Genomic DNA, 24,765 nt, shown 5'->3' with positions numbered 1-24,765 from the left:
TGGTAGGCATTAGACTTCGGTCTGTCCTCAGATTTACACGGCGCCACTGCTCTAGACTGACTGCTGTCGGACGGCGCTTTGAATAAAGGCACATGCTCAGCACAAGTCCGGTATCCAGAATTGCAGTTCGGAACGAAGCACTTTCTAGCCATTTCAAACGCCCCTCAGAAGGCCGCTGCCACCTTTGTTGAGGGCCCGTGGCGACATTACCCAAGCACAAGCTATGAAACGCACGCGAACAAAATGCGTGCCTTCAAAACAGTGCGGCCGCACATGCAAGCAGGAGAGAAGCAGCGGCAGCACGCGCCTTGCCGCCGACGCTGGGACCTCATTCCGGAGCGCCCTCTACGACGGCGCCGACCGAGCTGTAACCAAGCCGAACATAATCTGGACGCGAGCGGGCGGCGCTTTCGCGCGCGTTGTGGGAGTGTTAGCACATATGTTGCTTATTCTAACACCGTGCCTGGGGGTATACCTAAAGTCCCTATATAGGAAAAGTACCACCATCCTTTGATCAACGCCGCTGCTCTCTCTCCTGTATCACTTATTGGACGATGATAGCGCGCGCTTTCACTTCTTCATATTTCGTTGTTGTTTTTTCCGCCTCAGTGCGATGTTGAAAGTCAATCTGCTCAGCCGCAGTCGCAGCCGGAGGCCGTGGCGCATGCCCGGCCTGAAAGCTTTAACGGGGACCTTCTAGGGGCGCCACCGTCGAGTTGCTTTCATAAGCAAAAAGTAAAGAAAAAAAAACAAGGGCTTAGGAGAGGAGACGGCGAAGGAAAGAGTAGATGGCGGTACTTTTACTATATAGGGATTTTAGGTATACCAGCTGACATAGCGCGCTCACACGAGCCTTTCGGCTCGGCTTGAGCACGCGGCTGCAGTAAAGCGCGGCCTCTCCACTTCCCTACACTTCCTCCGGAGCGTTGTGCGTGAGTGGAAAAGCCTACGCGCTTTCTCCCCGCTTCCCGCCCTTGTGTGCGCGAACCGCGATTGCCGGCTCACCGTCGCATGCTTTCACTCTCACATACAGCGTACGGAGCGTAGCGACGATTTTAGCGGTCGTGGACTTTATACGGAACCTCACGGCGACGGCGAAGGCAGAAATTCGCCCAGATTGTCCATAAAGTTGCTATCGCAATATAATTCAGCTTGAAAAGAAGGTACGTACGTAGGTTATTTGCTCTTTGCTCGCCCATGGCCTGAAGACGCAAAACAACCTTGTTATGCAGAACTGTCGTTAAATTTAGCTGTGCTGGACAATAAAAGTCGACAGGGGAACAGCACCCCCCCTAAAAAATAATACACGAGAGAAAAGGAGGGAAACACATACCAGCGCTGTACTGACGACTGGATTCTTTATTCAGAAAGGAACACAAAATAAAGGAACCGACTAGCCAATGCCTCTATACGGTGGACAATAAAAGCTTTCCGAATCTGCTGAAAAGGCTGCATTATAAGTAAGCGTTCTATACATTTGTGCAGAAGCATAGGCGACTGGGGAAACGAATAGGGCGGAAATGCGTCTTGCTCAAGAAAAAGAAAAAAAAAAAGAAATAAAAACGATTTCCTGCCCTTTCTAGCTCCAACAGCTGCATATCTACATATCCAACATTTGCATATTGCATATATAGGTAGCGACACATATTCCCGCTAAAGGATAGCTGCAAATGCCGGGAGCATGTACCGTGCGAAACTCATATTCATAGTGGTGCTCGTTGTAGGCGCAGTTGAATCTGGACCTGCTACCTTCAATGACCTTCTTGATGTAAGTGTATTTATTTAGTTTGCCTTACATTTTACTTCATTACAATTAAATAGCCGATGATGCTATAGATCAAATAAAAGGACACAACGAGCCTTCAGTTGACACAATTCTTTCAAAATGAAAATTCACGTATAGCTTGGGATAATTTGAACGGAAGGCAAGCGTTAAAGAATGTGATCTAACCGATGCGAGGAATCCTTTTTTTTTTACTATGCGCCGCCTCAACGTTGCGGACACTAGATGTGCTAGTAGACATCGCAATTTGTTCGGCAAATACCTAACATTATTTAATTATGTTATGTTATGGCCCATAAAAAGAACTCCTAAAGAAAGAACAATTAAATACTAATAAACATGACGATAATGCGACAGCACTGCCCTAAACGTCATCAAAAGTCTTACACCTTGGTTTTTTAAGCGTGGAAAGGTTTTGAGGTGGGCGATATATGTGTCCGATATACATATAGGTGGGCGATATATATATATATATATATATATATATATATATATATATATATATGTAAAATGGCACGCAGTAAGAATGATCACTATGAACATAATCCTTTTACAGTGTTAAAGGTCCACTCACCAAGCCATATAGCAAATTTTAGTAATAAACGGAATAAACGTCGTGATAACTGCTGCGTCACAAGATCACAGAAGTCGTAGAATTAAAGCGGAAAGAAAAACCGGTTGAGTAGTTGGATATAATTTTTAAGGCAACAGTATCGTGTAATTTAGGTTCGCTGAAACACTCTTGTTTGTAAAGTACGCAACTTTATGCGCCATTTTCTAATTCACCCCATCTGGCACCTTACAAAATATACAACATGCGCAAAACAAGTTCACTCACCTATGTAAGATACAGGTTCCGGTGTTTGCGAGCGCTTCCAAATCGAAGTTGGCCACAGGCGTGGACTTTCCTTGTTGTCTATATATATATATCTCACATGCACAAAAATCCGTGGTCACGTCGCTGCATATTTTAAGATGAAGGCTTCGCAGGCGGCTGGATGACCGCAAGCGAGCATTTGTCGTAGAAAAATAGATTAAAAATAATCAGGAACAACAAATTTGCTCGTTACGAGCCCAGTGTTGCCCCAAGAAAGCAAACTTAGTAACTCGTTTAGCAAGCTCATAGGAATATCGGCCCAATAATTGCCGCCTTGTGCATGGCAGTGCTAACATTGTTTGCTGCATGTGTAATCCGGGCCAGCGTTGGATGTCTACCAAAATGGCCCAGCCGATATTCGAGTCACGCTATTAACCTTGGGCCATCATTGAGTCAGGAATCGGGATGGCACAGCCCATACTGGTACCGAGCTCGGCAGCCACGGGCCTTCAATGGGCCGGGAACTGCCAGTACCTATCGAACGTTGGCCCGAGCTGATGTGGCGCCTGGGATTTGACGGTAGCAGCATGGTGAGAGTCGTTTGTAGAAGTTGCAATGATGACAATGGCGCAACCGCGGCGGCATCCCAACGACCATATGACAACGATCGCGTGACGACGACTGTATGAGGACGATAGCATGACAATGGCATGAGGACAATGGGATGACGGCGAGTGTATAGCGTGTATAGCAAGGACTGTATCGTGAAACCTGTATGGCGGGGGGGGGGGGGGGGGGGGGCTACGAAGCTGGGGTGACGATGACGGGACGACAACCGGAACGTTTGGGAGCACTTGAATCACGACGCGCAAGCGGGCTTGTCACGTGGTATTTTTTTTTTTTTTTGTATGTCGCGGGCATCTGCAGTAAGCGGGAAAAAACTAATACTTAGGTAGAAAGTTAGAAACTTAAATCGCACGTTTTGCAAACCGTTCCACATCTTTTCATTGAAATTTTTTACTCAATTTTTGTTGATTCAGAAGTTGGTTAAATATTCTTGACTAATTATGGAATTAAGCAGAATACTAAAAATAGTGTGACATACTCCATACCATTCTCAGCGACATGCATTTGATCGCGTCCTCTTAGAGCGCAGAGTGGATCGGTAAATTTTTAAACTATAGCTAAAGTTTGCTGGGACGCCCTGTATAGAGGGAATTGAATAAAAGAAATGTAGCTCATTGTTGATTCTTTGTTGAATTTTATGACTTGTGCAAATATTTTTAACGTTAACAAATATTGATTACATTAACATAATTTGCAGTTCTTCAATACTACTTCAAGAATATATGTGTACGCAACTACTTATGTGACATATATTTACGACAACCCTGTAACGTGCATCTGGTATTCGAAGAAATATTTAAATGACACGTGCTTCACGTTTAATATTCGGTACAAAGCTGACTGGCGTACGTGAGTACAATAACCTTGCTTTTATGTTGTTCAATAGTTCAAGAATTCTATACTTGATTACTTCGTTCTTTTGTTTGTAGCAAGTGTTCGGATGCCTACAAAAAATGTGTGCCTTTTGGCAGATGTTTTGCCAAATGCTGAACAAAAATTTGCATGCGTAATATCGCAGATAATTAAATGGCAGCATTTCCGAAGTTTTAAAAAGCAATTGTGAAAATGGTTCTCACTGTTCTAACGTAAACGCCATAAAATTTTATATAACGGATGAACAACCTCAGAAAAAAAAAACAGATTTGACATACTTCCTTTTTCTATTTTTGAAACACATGCCCAAATCCAATCAAATTAGAGGGCCAGAACAAACTAGCTACCTTAATTTATGTTCGTACCATCAGCAGAATCCATCAAATAAATAATTTATTGACTTGTTTGCTTTTACAATACTGCAGGCATCATTTTCCCATTCAGAATGCAAAATATAAAGCAGCTTAATGTGCAACAATTTATACACACCTAACAAATGAAAATTGGACTACAAGAGTGCATATATAGAATACCTACAGGTCGATCAACGTTACAAGGAATACGTTCTATGAATTCAGTGCTAGTTACGAACGCAGCAAAAATGTCGTCTATTCTGTCTTTCTCCGAGAGAAGAAAGTACAGTTGAGCAAGTCAGTTCTTGCCCAATATGGAGCATGAGAGTGTGCGCAGTGGTCGCTCAAGATTGGCATTTTTAACGGCTACAAGCAAGTGGTGGATTTTATGGCGAATTCATTATTCTAACGCAATTCACATTGCACGCGAACTTGACCTCACCCAATGGCATGTTCATCGTTATCAAACCTCTTTTACGCCAAGTTTGACCACTGTCCGTGCGCCGCTGGGCATGTGACTGTCTGCAATGAACATCTTTCACGGCAACTTGGGTCACTAGGTTTGTGCCACTGAATGTGTGTTTTACTTTCAAGCGAAAAAAAAAAAACATCTTGAATTTCTTTGGTGCTGGGCAGAATTGAAAGCACGTCATATATTGAATGGACACAGCAAGCTCGGCGAGTTGGTAACTGAACATGTTCTTAGGGGTGGTCAGCGCAACCCAGAGGAAGGACAAAGGCAGACGATACGAGCACTGAATGACAACTGGTTTATTTTTTCTAACAAGTGAATATTGTGGGGTCTCACACACGCTCTTGGGACAAAGGAACGGCAACACAGTAGTGCAAACAAACAAAAGGACATGTATTGCACCTTTCATACACTAATGCATGCTAGCCGGATTACTACCAATCGAACATTCACATGGGCGCGCGACAAATCAAGGAAGTCCGACTCACCGCGACCCGATAGCGAGGGAATATATTCGCCCCATGGTGTGACACCATCACCTAGTCGTTCACGTGTGTGGTCACGCGAATGGTGGCGCGTTCGAACGATCCGTGTTCGTCCATACCGGTGTCCTGCTCGAGACGGTCCCGCGCAGCGGGCCGGCGCACGCGCGAAGCGTTCGTACGTGTTGGTCGCCGATCCCAAGCCAAAGAGGAGCGCCTTCGACCTTTTTCTCCCAAGTCACCCCGCCGTTCGGTGGCGTTAGCATCGCGACACTCGTGCCATCTCTCGCAACGCGCCGCAACCACTACGACCGCCTCCGGCGCCCAGCCACGCGGTGAAGCCGGACCCACAGAGACGCGTGAGAGTCGCGCATCCCCACATCCCCCCAAGCTTAAATCACTACACATACTCCGGCGAAACATGTCACAAGGTCTATCAACGCGCGCGTCGCGAACAAAAGTTAGTACATGCCACAGTGGCGCCGCCGAGGAAATGTCCACACGTTATCCACAACATGCGAGCCGACATTGTCTCTGGGGTTCACCGCTGGCGTCCGTTGGTCACAGCACCAGCTATGCAGATTCGATGGCACGACCCCAGCACAAGACTCCGGAAACGGCGACGCAGAAGTCGGGACGAGCAAGCGTTGCTCGCGCCGACGCACCCTGCCGGCGAGAGCCGCTGTACCCGTTGGTACCTGCCGGCTCTTTTCCCAGCCGGCGAGGGTAGCGAGTCGGACACAGGCGGCCGCCGAAATCGCTGCGCCGAACTGGCAACAGGCATCTGCATCGCCAGGGGTGGCGCGTTCGTAGGCCGGGGCAGCAACGCAGACGTTGTGCAGGTGACAGCAAACCAGGGGTGACTCCGCTCAAGCTGCGTACATTCAACGCACTCGACGAAGAGTAAAGTACGTAGTGAAAGGGAGAGGAATTCGGCATACGCATCGCCCACGTGGTACGATGTTCAATTCGGCTAGCGAAATTTCGGGCAGCATTTGAGATGCTAAGTGCACGTGCACAAAGCTCACTTACTTGAATCGAACGAGTAATTTCAATTCGTGCGAGGCTAACTAAAATGAGGGAAGCAAAGTGCGACACCTCAACACGACGGTCCACCAGGTTGTGTCCCTCCACATGTGACAGGCGGCTTTGTAAAGCCTTAGGCCTAATGCGTAGCTTCCCCGACAACAACCGGCATCCAAAAAAAAATATCACCCAAAATGGGCACAACAGGCAGCCGGGAGGAGACGTTAGCTCTGTGAGGTGGTCCTACCCCGCTCGATGCACACAGCATCCGAGTTGGCCGCGCCCACCGTCCCAGACGGTGTCGGAGCGCCCGGTGCCAGGCCGCAATACCAGTCAGCCCGTAGCGGCACCCGTGGCCCGCGGCCACCCGGCTCCCTGAGCCGCGACTTCCGAAGTCAAAGAGATAGAAGAAGCTATTTACATAAGAAATTCGGACCACCCACGAGGCTTCCGTACTCACTCGCTTCAGGCTTGCCAATGCTACGCGGGCGCTAGGCCTCGCTCTCCCAGGATGCAGACCACGTGTCTCTCGTGCCAACGAGTGTACTTCAACAAAACACTCGCGAAAAGGCTTAGCATGTTGAAAAGTTCAAACACCCTACAGCAACCGTCGCCTCGCTCAAGAAAGCACGCCGCCGACACTAGCGATCAAAATCCACGCTAGGACTACGCTTCGGTTGAAACAAAGGTTGTCTCGAACCGAGCAAAACTTAAAATTATCGTCCGATGCCCGAAGAGCCCCACGTTGGGCGCCAGATGTGGGGGTCTCACACGTGCTCTTGGGACAAAGGAACGATAACACAGTAGTGCAAACAATCAAAAGGGCATTTGTTGCACCTTTCATACACTAATGCACACTAGCCGAATTACAACCAATAGAACATTCACATGGGCGCGACAAATCAGGGAAGTCCGACTCACCGCGACTCGACAGCGAGCGAATATGTTCGCCCCATGCTGTGACACCATCGCCTAGTCATTCACGTGTGCGGTCACGCGAACGGTGGCGCGTTCGAACGATCCGTGTTCGTCCATACCAGTGTCCTGCTCGAGACGGTCCCGCGAAGCGGGCCGGCGCACGCGCGAAGCGTTCGTGCGTGTTGGTCGCCGATCCCAAGCCAAAGAGGAGCGCCTTCGACCTTTTTCTCCCAAGTCACCCCGCCGTTCGGTGGCGTTAGCATTGCGACACTCGCGCCATCTCTCGCAACGCGCCGCAACCACTACGACCGCCTCCGGCGCCCAGCCACGCGGTGAAGCCGGACCCACAGGAGACGCGTGAGAGTCGCGCATCCCCAATATATATATATATATATATATATATATATATATATATATATATATATATATATATATAATAAAACTGCACTAAGTGGCTGCAGAACACAGACTCCATTTTTTTCTACCTCACACTTCTTTATTGTCTTCACTCCCCCTGCTCCTTGTCTTGAACTTTTATCTGCAGGCGGCAGTAGGATTGCTTCATTCGCCCCAGCATTTTGCAGCCCTCTTGGAATGATACTTGAATGTATTTCCAATACAGTGGATTCCATCGTGTCCATGTTTCTCAATGTACCATGTGGTCTTTAGGTGACCTTCTTGACTTGCTGTCTTCATCACACGAAATTGCCTGTTATAGGACGTGTTCAGGCTTGGCGCTATCTTTACCAGCACAAGGTCACCGACGACGAGTGTTATAACGTTGTATTTTGCCTCTTGTCGAAATTTCCCTTCATTCTTTCACGATTTCTTGATGTACTATCTTCAGTTCTTGCTGCTTCTGTCAGCTTTATGTTCTTGTCGATGCCAAGGCTTAAATCCGCAGGCAGATAAGGTCGTTTCCCAGTTGCAGCAAATACAGGAGTGCCACCCAGGCTGGTTGTATACGAGCGGTTGTGGTGACCTACTGCCACTTCTAGACCGCATTTCAAACCACCAAGGAATGCTAATGTATTGTTTTATGTCCCTGATAGCCCTTTAAGCTAGTCCATTTGCTGCGGAATGATAGGGTGCAGTAAACCATAACTTGATGTTACGCTTTTCAGCCCATTCCTGCAGCCGACGACATTGGAGGGCAGGTCCATTGTCGGAGACAATGACTAGCATTTTCAGTCATTTTCCTGTTAAAAAAAGAAATTATGTTGTTGGCATCTTCTTTACCACGTCTTTCTGCAATCATCCCGATACACTCATCAATGCACAACAGGAAGGCTTGTGCATTGATGAAACCTCAAATGACGTGGTATTGATTAAAAACTCATTGGCTGAAACCTCAAATGACGTGGTAGAATATTGTGGTATAAGCATTTATTGCGTCGGTTGCTTTAATTTTACTTTGTTAATATGGCATTTATGCCATAATACATATCCATTATTTTCCTCCTTCATACGAGTCCATGACAATTTTTTTTGTCAATTTCATGTAGGTTTTCAAAAAGGCCATCATGGCCTCCTGATTCGGGGCTATCATGATGATGATGATCATCATATGCCTATATTTATGTCCAGTGCAGGATGAAGGCCTCTCTCTGTGATCTACAATTACCCCTGTCTTGCGCTAGCTGATTCCAACTAGCACCTGCAAATTTCCTAACTTCATCAGCCCACCTAGCTTTCTCCCATCCTCGACTGCGCTTCCCTACTCTTGGTATCCATTCTGTAACTCTAATGGTCCACCGGTCATCCATCCTACGCATTACATGACCTGCCCAGCTCTACTTTTTTCTCTTAATGTCGACTAGAATATCGTCTATCCCCGTTTGCACTCTGATCCACACCGCTCTCTTCCTGTCTCTTAGCCTTAGGCCTAACAAGTTTCGTTCCATCGCACTATATATGTACTGTACTTAACTTGTTCTCGAGCTTCTTTGTTAACGTACAGGTTTCTGCCCCATATGTTAGCACCGGTAGAATGGAATGATAGTAAACTTTTATTTTCAGCGACAGTGGTGACTACCGATATTTTTAAGCATGAGACACTTTTAGCTCCCGTTCTCGGCGACCTTCAAGTGACCTTGAGCCAAAAGCAAGAGCTATTATCCGGGCACTCAAACGAGAACATCCGTGCATCGTTGCAAGAACAAAACGAGATCATTCGGGCAACCAGTCAAAAGTTAGGAAAATGCAGTCTCTGGCCCCCAACCCTTTGTACAGGAATGCATTACATACGCTAGATACTTCCCAAACAAGTTGCAAAAATTATTGCTTCCAATTGCTTCTAAATGTTTGTTCACAATATAACCCAAGGTTTAACTTCTAGTAGGCTGAAGGTTTATTTCTCCTTCCCAATAGCGATGTTCAAAAGGCAGATAGAGAGGTTAACTGTGCTCTTTTGAAGGCCAGCGGTCCGTTAGTCGGGAGCGATGCGCGACAAGAAAAAAAAAGTAGTGACAGACGATGAGCGCACTGCACTCTTGAAAGAAGAAAAGAGGTTGAAGGCGGTGGCGCCAGAGAGAGTCATCATCATCATCAGCCTATATTGTATGTCCACTGCAGGACGAAGGCCTCTCCCTGCGATCTCCAATCACCCCTGTATTGCGCTAGCGTATTCCAACTTGCGCCACTGGGAACTGAGGGCCATGGGTTAATTGTCGGAGTCATGAGGGAGGTAGTGGCCGTATACTGCACCAGGGAGGCCAATTCCTGTTCTGGTGAGGGAGTGACTTTGATGAAGCTTAGTGGGCCTTTCTTAGTTTAGTTGCAACTGAACTAGTATAGCCCCACTAGCTCTCGGCGATATATTTTTTTTCTTGCCGGTGTCAGGCACCACTCCATGCCTGAAGATGTGGTGGACTGGAGTAGGATTCGAACTTGCGACCTTCAGATTTGAGGCCGGGTATTCTACCTCTGCTCCACGCCACCACTTGCTAGAGACAGTAAAGACGCCACCACTTGCTAGAGACAGTAAAGACGCCACCACTTGCTAGAGACAGTAAAGACGCCATATGGTAGTACTTTCATGCTTACATCTACTCTTGATTACGGGAGAGCCATCATAATTTGGAACCAAGCATGTAGGAATGGCAACTCGTCCATTTTTAGCACATTGCAAAACCTCGGTTCCTCCCCATATCCTTGTAACATTTGCCTCTTCGTGACTGTCTCGAAGCAAAATGGCTAATCGTGACATTGCATCCGCGTCCTTCATAGAAGCTCCCGGGCGATGAGCTACTTCAAAATGCAATTGCTGAAATTCACCCACCCAACGGGCTATCCTTCCCTTCAATTCCGCCATTTTCAATGTGTACGTTAGTGCTTCGTGATGTGCTATACAGGGTGTATAACTTGCACTTTGCACCTTCCAAATATGAACGGAAGTAACGGACGGCTTTTAAAACGGCGAGAGATTCTTTTTCTGTCGTGGTACAGTTCAACTCAGCTATGTTGAATATGTAGCTGTAGTATCCAACTAGACGGAGCTGTTCGTTTGGTGGTCATGATGAGTCTCTCTGATACAAGACTGATCCCGTTCCATAGTGAGATGCATCGGTATTCAATTCGAAAGACAGCGAAAAGTCTGGTAAGCACGAAACAGGATCAGAAGAAATGATTCGGACCAGTTATCGGTAAGTGTCATCACATTATGTCCAACAAAAGGGAACATGCGTCTGGGTCAATTTTGTCAGATGGCGACTTTTCAGAGCATAATCTTGAATGAACGCTCTGAAATGCCCAGCCAAGACCCGAAATACACGAATTGAGTGTACATCGTACGGCTTTGCTAGCCTTGCGATGCGAGCTACCGATTCTTCTTTCATATTCTTCGTTGTTCCGTCCAAAACTCTGCTAAGGAATGTAACCCTAGTTTTGAAGAACTCACTCTTCTTGAGAATAACTTTTAGCTTAGCATCAGATAAGGATGCCAGAATATGAGCCAGGTGTTCTTCATTCACCCTTTCATCTTTGGAGTTTATGGTAATGTCATCTACGCAGAAATTACCAAAGCGTCCATAGGGATTCAAAACTGTGCTCATCAACGTTTGGAACCAACTAGGTGAATTTTTTCCATCCAATAGAAAGGCGATTGTATTCGTATATGCCAAATGAAGTCGAAAATCTGGTGTATTGCTTGGCGTCTTCTTGTAGTGGCACCTGCCAGAAGTCCTTGCACAGGCCTATGCGAGAAAAGCAGGTACGACCTCCGGCTTCATCGATGATGCTGTCTATCCTTGTCATAGAAAAGTAATCAAGGTTTGATTATTTACTGCTCTCTAATCCGTACATAGCTGCCAACTGCCGTCTTCCTTTTCAGCAATGGTGATATGTGAAGCAAAGGGAGACACCGATGGGCGAATTACATTTGCATGTAAGATCTTTTGCAGCTATTCTTTTAGCCACGTCTTCTTTTCTCTCGTCAAGTTGTATGTTTTCTTTTTCTCACAACTGTTTTGTCGGACAGGTGAGATGGGGCTTCGAACTTTGTTTTCGCCGGTGGATGTCCTCCCAAGCATAAAAGGTCGGGTTAGAGTTGCCGAATTACACTGTCTTTCTTCAGCATCCGAAGGTGGTCTAATTTTTGTTCCGACTCTGCTTCGTCAGTCCCTTGATCAACAGATACCGTATCGTCCCAATATACAGGGTGTTTCAGCGAACACTTTTAAAATTTATTTAAGGTTGCCTGTGGCAGATAGCCCAATGCTAGTTAATGAGCTGGTCTACTCGAAGAGGCGGACATTACTTGGACAAAAAATTGAAATGCAAAATCGACTAATTAACAAAAAGTTACTAATTAACTTTTTAACTAATTACCTGATGGCCCATATTGCAATTTACAAATTGTAGCCGTGGAGTTCTCAAGGCGGATCCACTTAGAATTAATTCTCAGGATGACACCAGATTCGAGATATTAATTCCCAAACTTTGCGGAGAAATGCATTGGCGTTGCAGTTCATTTTGTGCTTCAATGCAAAAAGCGACGTTTTGTTAAGAACCTAACTGGAACGCCAAAGCATTTTCCCGCAAAATTCGGGAATTAATATCTCGAAACTGGTGTCATCCCGAGTATTCGTTCCAAGTGGATCCGCCTTGCGAACTCCACAGCTACAATTCGTAAATTGCAATACGGGCCATCAGGTAATTAGTTAAAACTTAATTAGCGAATTGCTGTTAATTATTCGATTGTGCATTTCAATTTCTTGTGCAAGTAGTTTCCGCCTCTTCCAGTAGACCAGCTCATGAACTAGAATTGTGCTATCTGCCACTGGCAACCTTTAGGAATTTTTGATAGTGTTCGCTGAAACACCCTGTATATTCAGTCTCAACAACTCCATGTCCGGACGCGATAGGAGAAAGTCGTACTCCACAGTGTCTAAAACTAATGCAACCACTTCTGCCTCTTTAGATTAGTAATTTACTTTTACGCGCGCCCACTCACAATATTCTCTCTTGCTTCCATCGTACCTATGAACAAGAACGGAGCTGCCTTGGAATACATCTTGTGGGGTAAGTGTTGCGTTTCTTAAGAATGGATACAGGAGCTCCGCTGTCTATAAGTTCTCTTCAACTTTGTCCATTAACCTGAAGTTCTATATCTAAGAAACTAGCAGAAATCAAACAAATGGTCTCATTTTTTTTCATAGGCTGAGACTGAGAACCCTCATTCGTTAGTTTCTTTTAATCTGGGAAAAATGCGTTCCTCAGGCAATGACTCTCTTTCCGCCGTGTGCAACGACCTATGGTGACTTCCCTCTTTGTAGACTTTGGTAACCGTTCATGGAACTCTCCGTTTCTATTTGATTATGCCCCTTGAACATCCCGATACAGCTTTGTCGTCCTCTCCGTCCACTGGCAGACGATGTGTTTAAGTGACTCCAGCAAAGTCTCTATAGCTTTTGGTGCTGCAGCTTGAATCTGTCGCTGTAATTCTCGAGGTAGCTAGGACATGTATTGTCAGCTTTAAAACAGAATTCAGTGGAAGTTCCAGCTGTGCAAGTTGAAATAATAAATGTTTGCCGAAGAAATACCCGAGCACAGCTTCAGACCTGTAGCGAAAAAATATAGCTTGATCCCATCGCTCCAGTGGGCTGCCACAGAATGACGAGATGAAGCTCTCCTTCCATGTGGTCCATGCATTAGGTTGATAACCCGTGATACGCAGATCGTACCATTTTCTTGCGATGCCATTTAGAAAAGGCAGCATGGGCTCCACTTTTCTTTCATGTGTGTACCAGCCGTTTTGTCTACAGGCGTATTCAAAGAACGCGATCCAAGCTTCTGGATTCCTCCACAAACCATCAACGGGTTCAGGCTGCACAACCTCTGTAGGAACGCTTTCTTCGACACGCAGATCTGAGACAAGAGTCTGGATCATTTCATTTCGCTGGCAAACTTGCTTTTGTTGAAACTGAATCGCCTGGAGCACAACGGAGATATCTGAATGGTAAGTTGGCTCCAATGCGGTTGACTTCTCTACTTGCGATAGCACAAGGTGGTTGAAAAGGGAGACGAAGATTTATCTTCACGGACACTTTTTCTAAGAGCTCGTCCAGATACATGGGTGCCTTCTGCAGAAGGTTAGACACGAGCTCACCTGTCGTCACGTCTACGTGAAGATCGCGCTTTACTCGTGGGAATGCCGTTGACGAGGGGCGGGAGGGAAAGGGGGGACGAGATGCTTTGGTGTTGGTGACCTAGAGTGGGGGGTACTGCCTTGCCTTCGTCGGGTCTCCAAGGCCATGGACATACACAAAAGGAAGGTTGCCCTTCACGTGGTTTATATTACCCGCCGTATTCTGAATGTGCCATGACTCCAGTAGTATCCTTTTTCGCCAGTTTGTCTTTGTTTGAAGGATTTGGGTTTCTTGGAAAGAAATCTTGTGGTCGGCGTCTTCGGAATGTTGGGCGACTGCCCTGCGCATTCGGTTGAATGTTCTGAGGTCATTTTCATGTTGTCTGATTCTTTCTTTTATATTTTTGGTTTCCCCGATCTACGACGCCGGACAGTCGGCACAGCTGATTTTATAGATGACGCCTTCAGCTTTTTTCTTTTGGTGGACGGTCTTTTGGTTTAGGAATGAGGATATTCAAAGTGTTAATCGGTTTGTGCGCGACTTTGAGGTCTTCTTTCTTTAATATTCGGCTGAGAGCTTCGCTGGTACCTTTGACGTATGGGATGGACACCCGTTTCTGTGGTCAGTGGGAAGTCAACGGTTGGAGTTCTCGTAGTGTGTTTCTTCTTTTTTGTTGTCGGGTGGTTTTTCGAATGAATTCCGTTGTATAGCCATTCCTTTTAAGTTCGTCGAGAACCAATCTGATTTCTTTCTTTTAATCTGATTCCAATGTGCAATTACTTTCGTCTCTTTTCAATAATGAATTTACAACAGATGCCTTGTGGTTTGCCGGATGGTTGGATGCGAAGTGTCGGCAGCGGCCCGTGTGGGTTGGTTTTCGGTAGACTGAAAATTTTAGATTGCCGTCGGCTCGTGTAACTTGTACATCTAGGAATGGTAGCGATCCGTTTTGTTCGCACTCAGACGTGAATTAGGGTCTATGGGATTTAAATGGATCTGCAGGTTTCCGACTTGCGACTCCTTCACGATGCAGAAGCAATCATCCACGTACCTGAGGAAAACTTTAGGCTTCGGGGAAAAAGTACTCAGAGCTCTGTCTTCAATATTCTCCATAGTTAGGTTAGCCATGGTGACGGAAATTGAGGACCCCATGGCAGTTCCTTTCAGCTGCTTGTAACAGCTGCCTCGGAAGGTGAAGTAGGCATTTGACAGGCATCCCTTACGAAAATGTCAGATATGGACTGATATGAAAAAGGCCATATATGCGCATATTAAAAATTGGGGAGATATGGCCATATATGGCATACGAGGGCCATATATGGCCATATCTGCCCAATTTTAATATCCCCATATATGGCCCCCTTATATGCTATATATGGCCATATCTGCCCAGTTTTAATATGTCCATATATGGGACCCTTATATGCTATATATGGCCATATCTGCCAAAGTTTTAATACACCCATATATGGGACCCTTTAATATATGGCCACTTCTAAATTTTTAATATGTCCATATATGGCGCTCTTATATGGTCATATTTGGAAATTCAATAAATTAAAATCTGTGGTTTTACATGCCAAAACCACAATTTTAGGATGAGGCACACCCTGGTGATCGAGGCACTCCAAATTATTTTAGCTCCGTGTGGTTTTTTAATGTGCACCCAATGCATGACACACAGTCATCTTTGCATTTCAGCCCCATCGAAATGCGACCGCCGCGCCCAGGATTCAATCCTGAGCTTTCAGTTCAGTAGAGCAACGTACACCTTAGCCACCATGACGGGTCTGGAATTTTATATGCATATATATCCAGTCAAAAATTCCATCCGGCTATCAGTTTACATGTTTGTTGGCTAACCCTAATTTCAGACCTTGATAGTCTACTAGCCAATCGGCATACAACTTTACAGGTCTACAAGCCTACAAGTATACTACCTGTCTAGTACCTATTCTACTGTTTGTCGGTATGCCATTGTATCAGAGACCGCTGTTCAAATCTGTATTGTTTACTGAATTGATGAATTTTGAATGCGATTGCATTACAGTCTTCCAGTCTGGCAGATCTCGTCTACACTCAAGGGGGTTCTCTCGTCGAGTGTGTCGTCACGTTCCAGGGAATCCCTTGTTGCGGATATAGCTAACTGAAAAGGTAATCTGGTGAACAGAGAGATCACATCAAAAGAGACCAGGCATTCATTATCTTGAGACGTACATTTGATAAGAACTGGATGAAGTTCTCGGGGTTGCGCACGTGGGATGCTGTCCTTCCGGTGAGGGGAGATATAATCTGGTGCAAATATGTGGATAGTGACCGCAGTGGGGAGCCCGAAAAGTCTACGATTGGCCATAAGGGGTTTCCGGGTTTATGGAGCTTTGGCAAGCCGTAAAAAAGCTGGTGCGGACCCGTTCCTGCACATTAATTTTAGCTAATGATTTAGAGAATTTGGGTGGTTTCGCAATATTTCGACCAGCGTCTTATTAAGTACTGATTGGGTCCTTGTGGTGGGGTCCTTTTTTAGTTTTTCGTAGTCTTGATTGTTAAGTAGGGTGGACGCCTTTTCCTCGTAGTCCTGCAGGTTCAACACGACGGTTGAGTGGCCTATGTAGTTTAGAAGAACTTGTTGTTGGACGAGTTGGTACATATTAGCGAACATTGTTTAACTGTGCGAAAGAAACGGACCACAAAAACACCATGGGACAGCAAGGATCTGCGCCCGTCCTTGTCCCATGCTGTTTCTGTGGTCCGTTTTTTCGCGCAGTTAAACAAGGTTGAGTGGCCCTAGTCCGCTGGTAGGATTACAATGTTCTTATCTTCTTTCAGTAATATCAGCTCTCTTATTTCGTCGGAAGACAAGTTTCTTTCTCTTCTGCGGTTGTTATTGCACCATGTTATGCCTATTGCTTTTAGTCTGACCGGTTCCCGCACTTTGGGGTGCAGCTGCTGGATGCCGCTCTCGAGGGCGGCAACAATCTTGGGCAGAGGGAAGTTATCTGTGGTGACATTGAATTGATCACATTTTTCCAGGTCCCCGCTCTACCTCACCAACACCAAAACATCTCTTGCCCCTCCCCCCCCCCCCCGCCCCTTGTCAACGGCATTCCCGCGACTAAAGCGCCCCAAGCATCGGTCAACCTAGCCGACCAGCAACGACGCAGCCCCCCCCCCCCCCCCCCTAAAACCTCTTTCGTCTGTCAAGAACAGGTGCCCTGTCAGGAGTCTCCCCACCTTCCGCTGTCTCCCCCTTCCTCCTTTCTTCCGATTGACCGTTGAAAACCGGCACACCGCCACCTCCGAAGAATACCCCCTGAAGAAGCAGCCGAACTTGCTCAGAAACGTCAGGCTAATAAATTACCTTATTTGGTTGGAGTCAATCTCTAGGTCCTAATACAATTTTCCCAACAAGACAGGTAATTCTGTCGACATGTTTAGCTTCAGAATGATAGGTAGCATAATGGCTAATCCAAGTTGGCGGAGGGAACCTTCTAGAAATCGTTTTCTATGCACGGTGAACCTACGACACTCTATAAAGAAATGATTCATAGTTTCGGGTTCATTGTAACGAAAACATTGAAGGGAAGGTGCCAGACCAGACCTATGGGAATAGAAATAAAGCCTGGGTATTCGGCAACGCAATCGCGTAAATGAAACTTCAAATTTCCTTGTTGAGTGCCATGGAAATCGAAGGTGCTGAAAATCGGTGTTATTTCATACACATCATTTGGCATGTTCTTCACTCCCCCTGCCCCTTGTTTTGTTGAAACTTCTTCTATCTGCAGGCCGCTATAAGATTGCTTATATATACACAAAATATGATCATGTAACGCGTACAAGTATAATGAAGGGGTCTCGCCTGTCTTGCTATTCAAAAACTTGGTTTATTTATAATGCCACCACTTTCACCACTTGTGCGTATCACATGATTCCATTTTGTGTATATGTAGATTGACTCTTGTCATGCCTGTTAGACATGAAGGTTGCTTTCAGACAACCTGAAGGTTGCCCATACAGATAACAGCAGTTACATATGTTATTGATATTATCGCGCGCTGTTCAGTTCATATATACAATATATGTCTTGCAGCAGGAGACTTTCTACGTAAAATGCAATGTGCGAGAGTCGCCGTAATATACAAGAAAGGTGACACAAACGATCTGTCCAATTACCATCCTATTTGTATCTTGGCAGTTTTTACAAAAGGACTACAGGAAATTGCACTTAAACGTTTCACATCCTTCGTTCACCGTTATGAAAGTTTAAACCCAGTACTTTCCTGAAAATTTTAAACCCAGTACTTTCTCGAGGCTTTCAGAAAAATAAATCAACACAGCGCGCCCTTCCTGCACAGAAAGAATTCCTTAGTATCAATTGCTACGATTGGGTAGATGTCTCACTTTCCCTTTATGAAAGAATTTATACTCGAAAATTTAGAAAATCATACCTTAGTTATTGGTGTGCTTCTCGATTTCACAAAACTTTCGATAGCCTTAGTCATCAAGTTCTTCGTCAAAAGCTTTATCACTACAGTATAAGGACGCCCACTCTTTATTATTATCGTACTTACGGCAGCCGTACACAGTACGTAGAGATTAACGCGTTCACATCCACCTTCAAACAGGTTAGCCTAGGAGTGCATCAGGGAAGTATTTTAGGCCTGTTTTTATTTCTTTTATATATCAACGATATCATTACCTATGATGAGACGGTGAAGTACGTCATTTACGCTGATTAAACGAGTCCCTTCTCTGGTCGCCACATAGCTGATTTAGCAAATCATGTCAATAAAACTGTATATTTAATTCAACTATCGTCCACACAAAACCACCTAAAACTAAATGTCAGTAAAACTCAAGAAGCAATGTTTCCCCGCGTTCTAAAAAGTTTCCCTTGTACCCTCTATTTATCAATGGCAGATCAGTTGAATACGTTGTCCTTCAAAACTCTTGGCATCTACTTTCCGCAACCATCTCATAGGGATGCACACTTTGACTTCTTGATTGGCAAGCTTTCAGGCACTATTGGTTTCTTGGAGCGGAATTGTGTAACGTTCCCGGTATCTATTAATCTACTGCTATACAACTAATTATTTCCTTCTATTCTTAATTATGGAGCTCTTGTTTGGGGCACAACTACAAATGTTAATTTTACGAAGCTATTGTTATTACGAAAACGGATTGTTAGATTACTTTAGAAATTGCCTTATTTGTCTCACACAGCCGAATTATTTGCGAAATTACACATAAAGTTCCTTGACTTTCTGAATTTAGGTTTATTCAAAATTGGTCAAAATTTATCCGGAGCCCTCCACTACGGCGTGCCTCATAATCAGAACTGGTTTTGGCACGTAAAACCTCAGAAAGAAGAGGGTTTACTCGCTGCCATAAAATATGTGTAAAGAAGAAAGCCACTACTTTATAAAGTCTTGCCAATCTTAGGAGGAACACAACCGCAAATGACACTCGTAATCCGGAACTATGCCATGTAACACGCTGTCGCACAAACTACGCAAAACAAACGATTCGATGCAGGTTAGCTTCGCTGTTAAATAACTTGCAACAAAATGGCAGTGAACCTTGCAAACATATCACTGCAAGAGTTTCCTGACGTATTCTTGTAAGAAATCTTACTTCCCCCTGGATTTTACCGAACTTTACCTAGCAATTTATTTCTTTCACCTTTTTCATTGTTGAACTGTTTCATATGTTCACATATTGGACTGTCACGTCATCTATTTCTGTAGAATTTCCTTCATATCCATAAAATTGCCTGTTAGACATGAAGGGTACCACTCAGTTCTGTGGTTTATAATATTTCAACCATCTTTGTAATATCTTCCCTATACACTCTGTCTTGTTCTGCGAACTGCTTGTTGCTGTCATTTGGATGGGGCAGCCATCTCGTCAATCTACTCGCTGTAGTAGCTTTTTGTGACGGCTTTCTTTTACAGAAAGATCAATAAAGCATTGAGTTGAATTCAACAGGTGCAATCACACCTCTGTGAACAATAGATGAGCGAGCATCTAGCGGTTATCCTTTGAGAGATTATAAACCAGAAAGACATTAGTTTTTAGGATCACAACAAAAGGAAACAGCCCTCGAAACGAAACCAAAACTAACCGCTGCTCGCCCTCGCACGCGCGGATGCGCGAGCGATCACCGAAACACCAGCGAAAAAAAAAAAAAAAGCCCTGGAATGAAAACCAAGAGGTTATGGAGCCAAAACAAAGATTAGTTGTGTCCGCACAGTCCAGCAGCATTTGCTGGGAAAAAATAGTTGAAAAATTGGCCTGTTTTTCAAACATTCAGATGGCTCCTTAAATATACGGCATCTACCATTTGGGGCTTGCTCGCGGCGCCGTATCTTTACGGCATTCACCCGCAAAGGGATATACATTCCAACTCAATGGATCTGCTGCTTTTTTAATACAGAGGTCTTCACTCTGTAGGGTTGCGGTATCTGGAAGGGGAATACAGATTGCTGCGAGGCGCAGCTGTCGGCACCGGTCTGGCGTCAGGTCGGGACACAGAGCAGGTAGCAGGAAAACCGAGATTGGCAAATTCTTGCCGCACAACTGCCTGAATGAGGGAAATCGCTGGGGCTGGTTGGTCAATGGTGGGGTCAAGTGGGCGTGGATGGAACGCAGCAGCACTTGTAGCCTCGATCTCGCGGCGAAGAATACGTGTGACGTTCTCATTGAAGGGGGGTGAAGCGGTAAGGCCTCTCCCTAACACGGCTGCGATGTCGTCTTGCGTCGCAGCGGTGTTAGGGAGCCGGGGGAACTGTGGAATGACGCGGCGGCTTTTGGCGAGCTCAAAGCGGCGGAATTCCTTGATAATGACGTCGATAGTGGAAACATTGTTGAAGATCAGCAAGTTGAACGCGTCGTCCGCGATACCTTTGAGAACGTGGCCTACTTTGTCAACCTCGGCCATTTTATCGTCGGCTTTCCGGCAAAGAGCGAGCACGTCTTGTATGTATGTATGAGACATACGATTCAGTAGAAGACTGAACATGGGTAGCAAGCTCTTTTCTTGCAGACAGCTACCGACCGGTCAGATTTCCAAAAGGTCACTGAGCTTCTCTTTGAAAGCATCCCTGCTAGCGATGTCGTCCGCGTGTGTCCGGAACCAGACACGAGGTGCTCCACCCAAGTATAATAGTACATTCGCTAGTATAATGGTAGGGTCCCAGCGGTTGCTTCGGCTAACACGCTCATACAATCCTCAACGTCGACATTATCTTGGCCGGTGAAGATGCCAGAATCGCGGGGATTAGTAACCGTGACGTACGTTGTTGTCGGGGTCGCAGCAGTAGTAGCAGACGAGGTGTCGTCACAGGGAGCCATTGCGGAAAGCAGGATGGTGCGGCCGCTGCGGAGCTCCGTGGCGTGGACGGGGAACGGCACTCTCCACCAAAATGTTACGCGAACAAAGGATTAAGCAGTGGAGACTATTTACAAAGTATATTTACACAAGACAACTGCAGCGCTGGCCAGTTCAGCCGACAGCTCGAGAGCAAGAAGCAGTTCGTCTGCTTCGACGGGGCGCGCGCGCGCATTGTCCACAAGAAACACGCAATATGCATGTATCACTATATTGCACTTAGCTTGATAAACAAATGGTTGCCTGGTTACTCAACAACTTCTTTCAACTCTAATTAACGGCTCCCTAAATGGTGCCTCCAGTTCATCCAAGTGAATTGTCCTATTTGCAATGAGTTGGAATCATCTAAAATACGCCGCTGAATATATTTAACAGACTAATGTGCACCGCTTCCACTGTTTTGGTATAACATTCAATGCTTCTACTCTACTGTTAATACTACTACCTTGATGCGTTCTGGTTCCATCACAAAACTTCACATCTTTTCATGATGCTTCAATTCCACCAATCGAGATTTCTTAATTGCCTGATTACTGGCGCATATTGGAGCTACTCGTGAAAAACCTTTTGTTAAAAAAAAAGCAATTACGTTACGTATACTTACGCTAAAATAAGCATAAATACCAGCGTATATAAGAAAGCTGTATTATGTCCAAGCTCGCACGCGTTTTTAGATGCGAAGCAACTTATGGTCGGGGCTATGTCACTCCCTCCATCCGCCGTGCGGCGCCCACACCCGCACTGCGCTTGCGCATTCTCCTCCCCTCCTATCCTTGTAGTTATATGTATAGTACATGCACGCCAAACTCCGGCTTCCGGAAGCAGGAACCGGAAGCCGGCTTCTGCTTCCGGTTCCGCTTCCGTTCCCACTTCCGGTTCCGCTTCCGGTTCCACTTCCGGAAGCCGGCTTCCGGAGAACGCTTCCGGCGTTTCGCCCGAATGATGCCCCGGTGCTTCGCCCACTCATCATCATTCGCTTCGTCCTCTCATTCTCCTCCCGCAACGCCGCGATGAGTGCCACGGACAGCGCCAGCGTCAACGCCAGTGTCAGCGCCGTGGACAGCGCCGCGGAGAAGAGGGCTCGAGCCGCTGCCACGAAACGGCAGCGGCGACAGGCCGATCTGAAAACTAATGGGAACTTGATTCGACCCCAAGTCTGCTTCGCATACTACTCAGGGTTCCCCTACGGGAAGATGGTGTAATTTTTTTCGCCACTAAGCACCATATAGTGGTGATGTAGCTTTGTTAAATAAGTTTTGCATGCCTCGTGCGAGAATTTAGAAATAGTGATAACTACGACACGTCCTTGGTTGTTAACGAAGGCGTGATATGATTTCAGATATAACATGCCTGTTAACGCCAAACTGGGAGACGACCCTGATGTAGGCGGCCCCTACATGGAACCCAATTTTTGGCCAAGTAAGTTTAAAATTTAAATGAGAGGCACGTTCACAAGTGTTTGAGTATTGGTATTGTGGAAAAATTTCTTTAGAAAAGACTCCTCCCATTGTAATTTAGAAATATTGTTTCACCGCCATTTCAGAAGAAACAACCTTTCGTACTAGAGAAAAAGCAAGGGACTTTTCCACAGATAAAGGTGAGTGGAAATATTGATTCAAACATGCCTTACATAGAAATTATTCTATCACATGAAAGGTGCTATAGGATCCTTCTGTAGACATGCCTGAAAAAGCTGGTGGTTTGACGCCTTGAAGATTAACAATGTGTTGTAGAGGTCAAGTGACGGCAGTCAAAAATCACATGTTTGAGACAATGGGCAGTAGTTGCTGCTTTATATTCTTTCACGCGTAGCTAAAGTCTCGTGCTGTGTCTTTGACTGTTGTTCAGATACAGCAAACGATGTCACCGGGACAGCAAAATATACGCAATTTGTTGAGAACCTTACTTCGTTTACAGTTGTGAGTCCCTGTAAAAGTTAGAGCATTGGAGGAAGTGCTGTCCAACGGGTAGGGAGCTCGACTAATGTATTTTGAAAGGAAGTCACACACTCTAGTCGCTGCATTACAGTGTTTGATCCAGAGTAAAAGACGTGAATAGCGTATGCGGTGCCTCAACGTCCGCATCACAGCCACTCCTCCCAAGACGTACACCTACGTCGACTGGGATCTATTCAGAAGAATGAGGGCTAATGAGGACAGACAATGAGGACCTAGAGGTACCAGCCATGGACTCCAGACTCGCACACCTCCTGGAGGCCAAGAACGCGCTAAGACAAAGATGGAAACAGCAGAAGCTAAACAGGAGGCTGAGGTCTAAATTAACGAAAATCAACAAAGAGATCGAAGAACACTCTAGAAAGTTGAATGCGCAGCAATGGGACGAGGTTTGTAATGAGGCGGACGGTAAAATGAGAAGGGGCAGCAAGTGGAGCCTTCTCAAGAACCTCTTCACCGACAGCAACAAACCGACCAAGAGTAATGCCCGACTAACGATCGAAAGGCTCATTCATCTTCATACGAAAGAAGGCACGAATCCGCGGGACTTTGCTGACACCCTGGCAGACATCTACCTGCCGGTAGAGCACAAATCTGTACCGTGGGACGACCCGACACGCGAGTATAAGGGGAAACCTCAACTCTCGCTGGATCGTCCTTTCGAAATTTCGGAGATTGTGCACGTCCTTCACGACCTAAACGGTCGCTCGGCCCCCGGCCCAGACGGACTAACAAACAAACTACTCAGAAATCTAGATGACAAAGCCATACAAATTATTACGAGCAAAATTAACGAGGTATGGGCTGAAGGCCGGGTGCCGGACGAATGGCGAACTGCCAATGTAGTCCTCATCCCCAAACCCGGAAAACCACTCCATGTAGAGAATCTGAGGCCCATCTCCATTACGTCGTGCCTCGGGAAGGTCGCGGAACATGGCATCCACAATAGAATTGGAGAGCACATTGAAGAAAACGGTCTATTCCGCCACAATCTTATAGGCTTCAGAAAATCCCTATCCACGCAAGACGCCATGCTACTCATCAGGAGCGCCGTCATAGACAACAAATCCAGGGATGTAAAAGGCATCCTGGCGCTCGACCTAACAAAGGCCTTCGATACGGTCAGGCACGAACACATCCTCAACGAAATCTCCACTTTAGATCTCGGAGTAAATTTCCACCATTTTGTAAGATCGTTTTTGGATAACCGAACGGCCACCATAAACGTCGGACAAATCAGAAGCAGAAATCACATGCTAGGTAACATCGGCACCCCGCAAGGGTCTTCTGTGAACCACACCCAAAACACAGCTGCTCGTCCACTGACCACCTTAACGAAGGAAGGCAGTGAAGAAGGAAGGAAGAAAAAGACGAGTTCTTGATCAGCTGCTGTTCCTGCTTCGCTCTGGTTTTTCATTTAACTTTGTGCGTACCGACGCCTCCGTGGCGGGTACAGTATCGAAAGCAATGACGGACGTTCCGCCC

At 45.9% G+C, this 24,765-nt stretch overlaps 1 protein-coding gene and 1 long non-coding RNA gene across 2 annotated transcripts in view; one reads left to right on the top strand and one right to left on the bottom strand.

Moving 5' to 3' along the window:
- LOC119431639 (uncharacterized) overlaps window positions 1-24,765 on the bottom strand; it is a 241,777-nt gene that overhangs the window by 151,060 nt on the left and 65,952 nt on the right. The gene's annotated exons all lie outside the window — the stretch shown is intronic.
- On the top strand, window positions 1,641-22,926 carry LOC125940994 (uncharacterized). The gene is made up of 4 exons (XR_007464147.1): window positions 1,641-1,768; window positions 3,925-4,076; window positions 22,665-22,744; window positions 22,869-22,926. It is a non-coding gene; the product is annotated as an uncharacterized LOC125940994 (long non-coding RNA).

Source organism: Dermacentor silvarum, chromosome 10 (assembly GCF_013339745.2).
Source record: "Dermacentor silvarum isolate Dsil-2018 chromosome 10, BIME_Dsil_1.4, whole genome shotgun sequence".
NCBI lineage: Eukaryota > Metazoa > Arthropoda > Arachnida > Ixodida > Ixodidae > Dermacentor > Dermacentor silvarum.
Note: the sequence above shows the minus strand (reverse complement) of the source record. Positions and strands in the feature narration are given on the sequence as shown.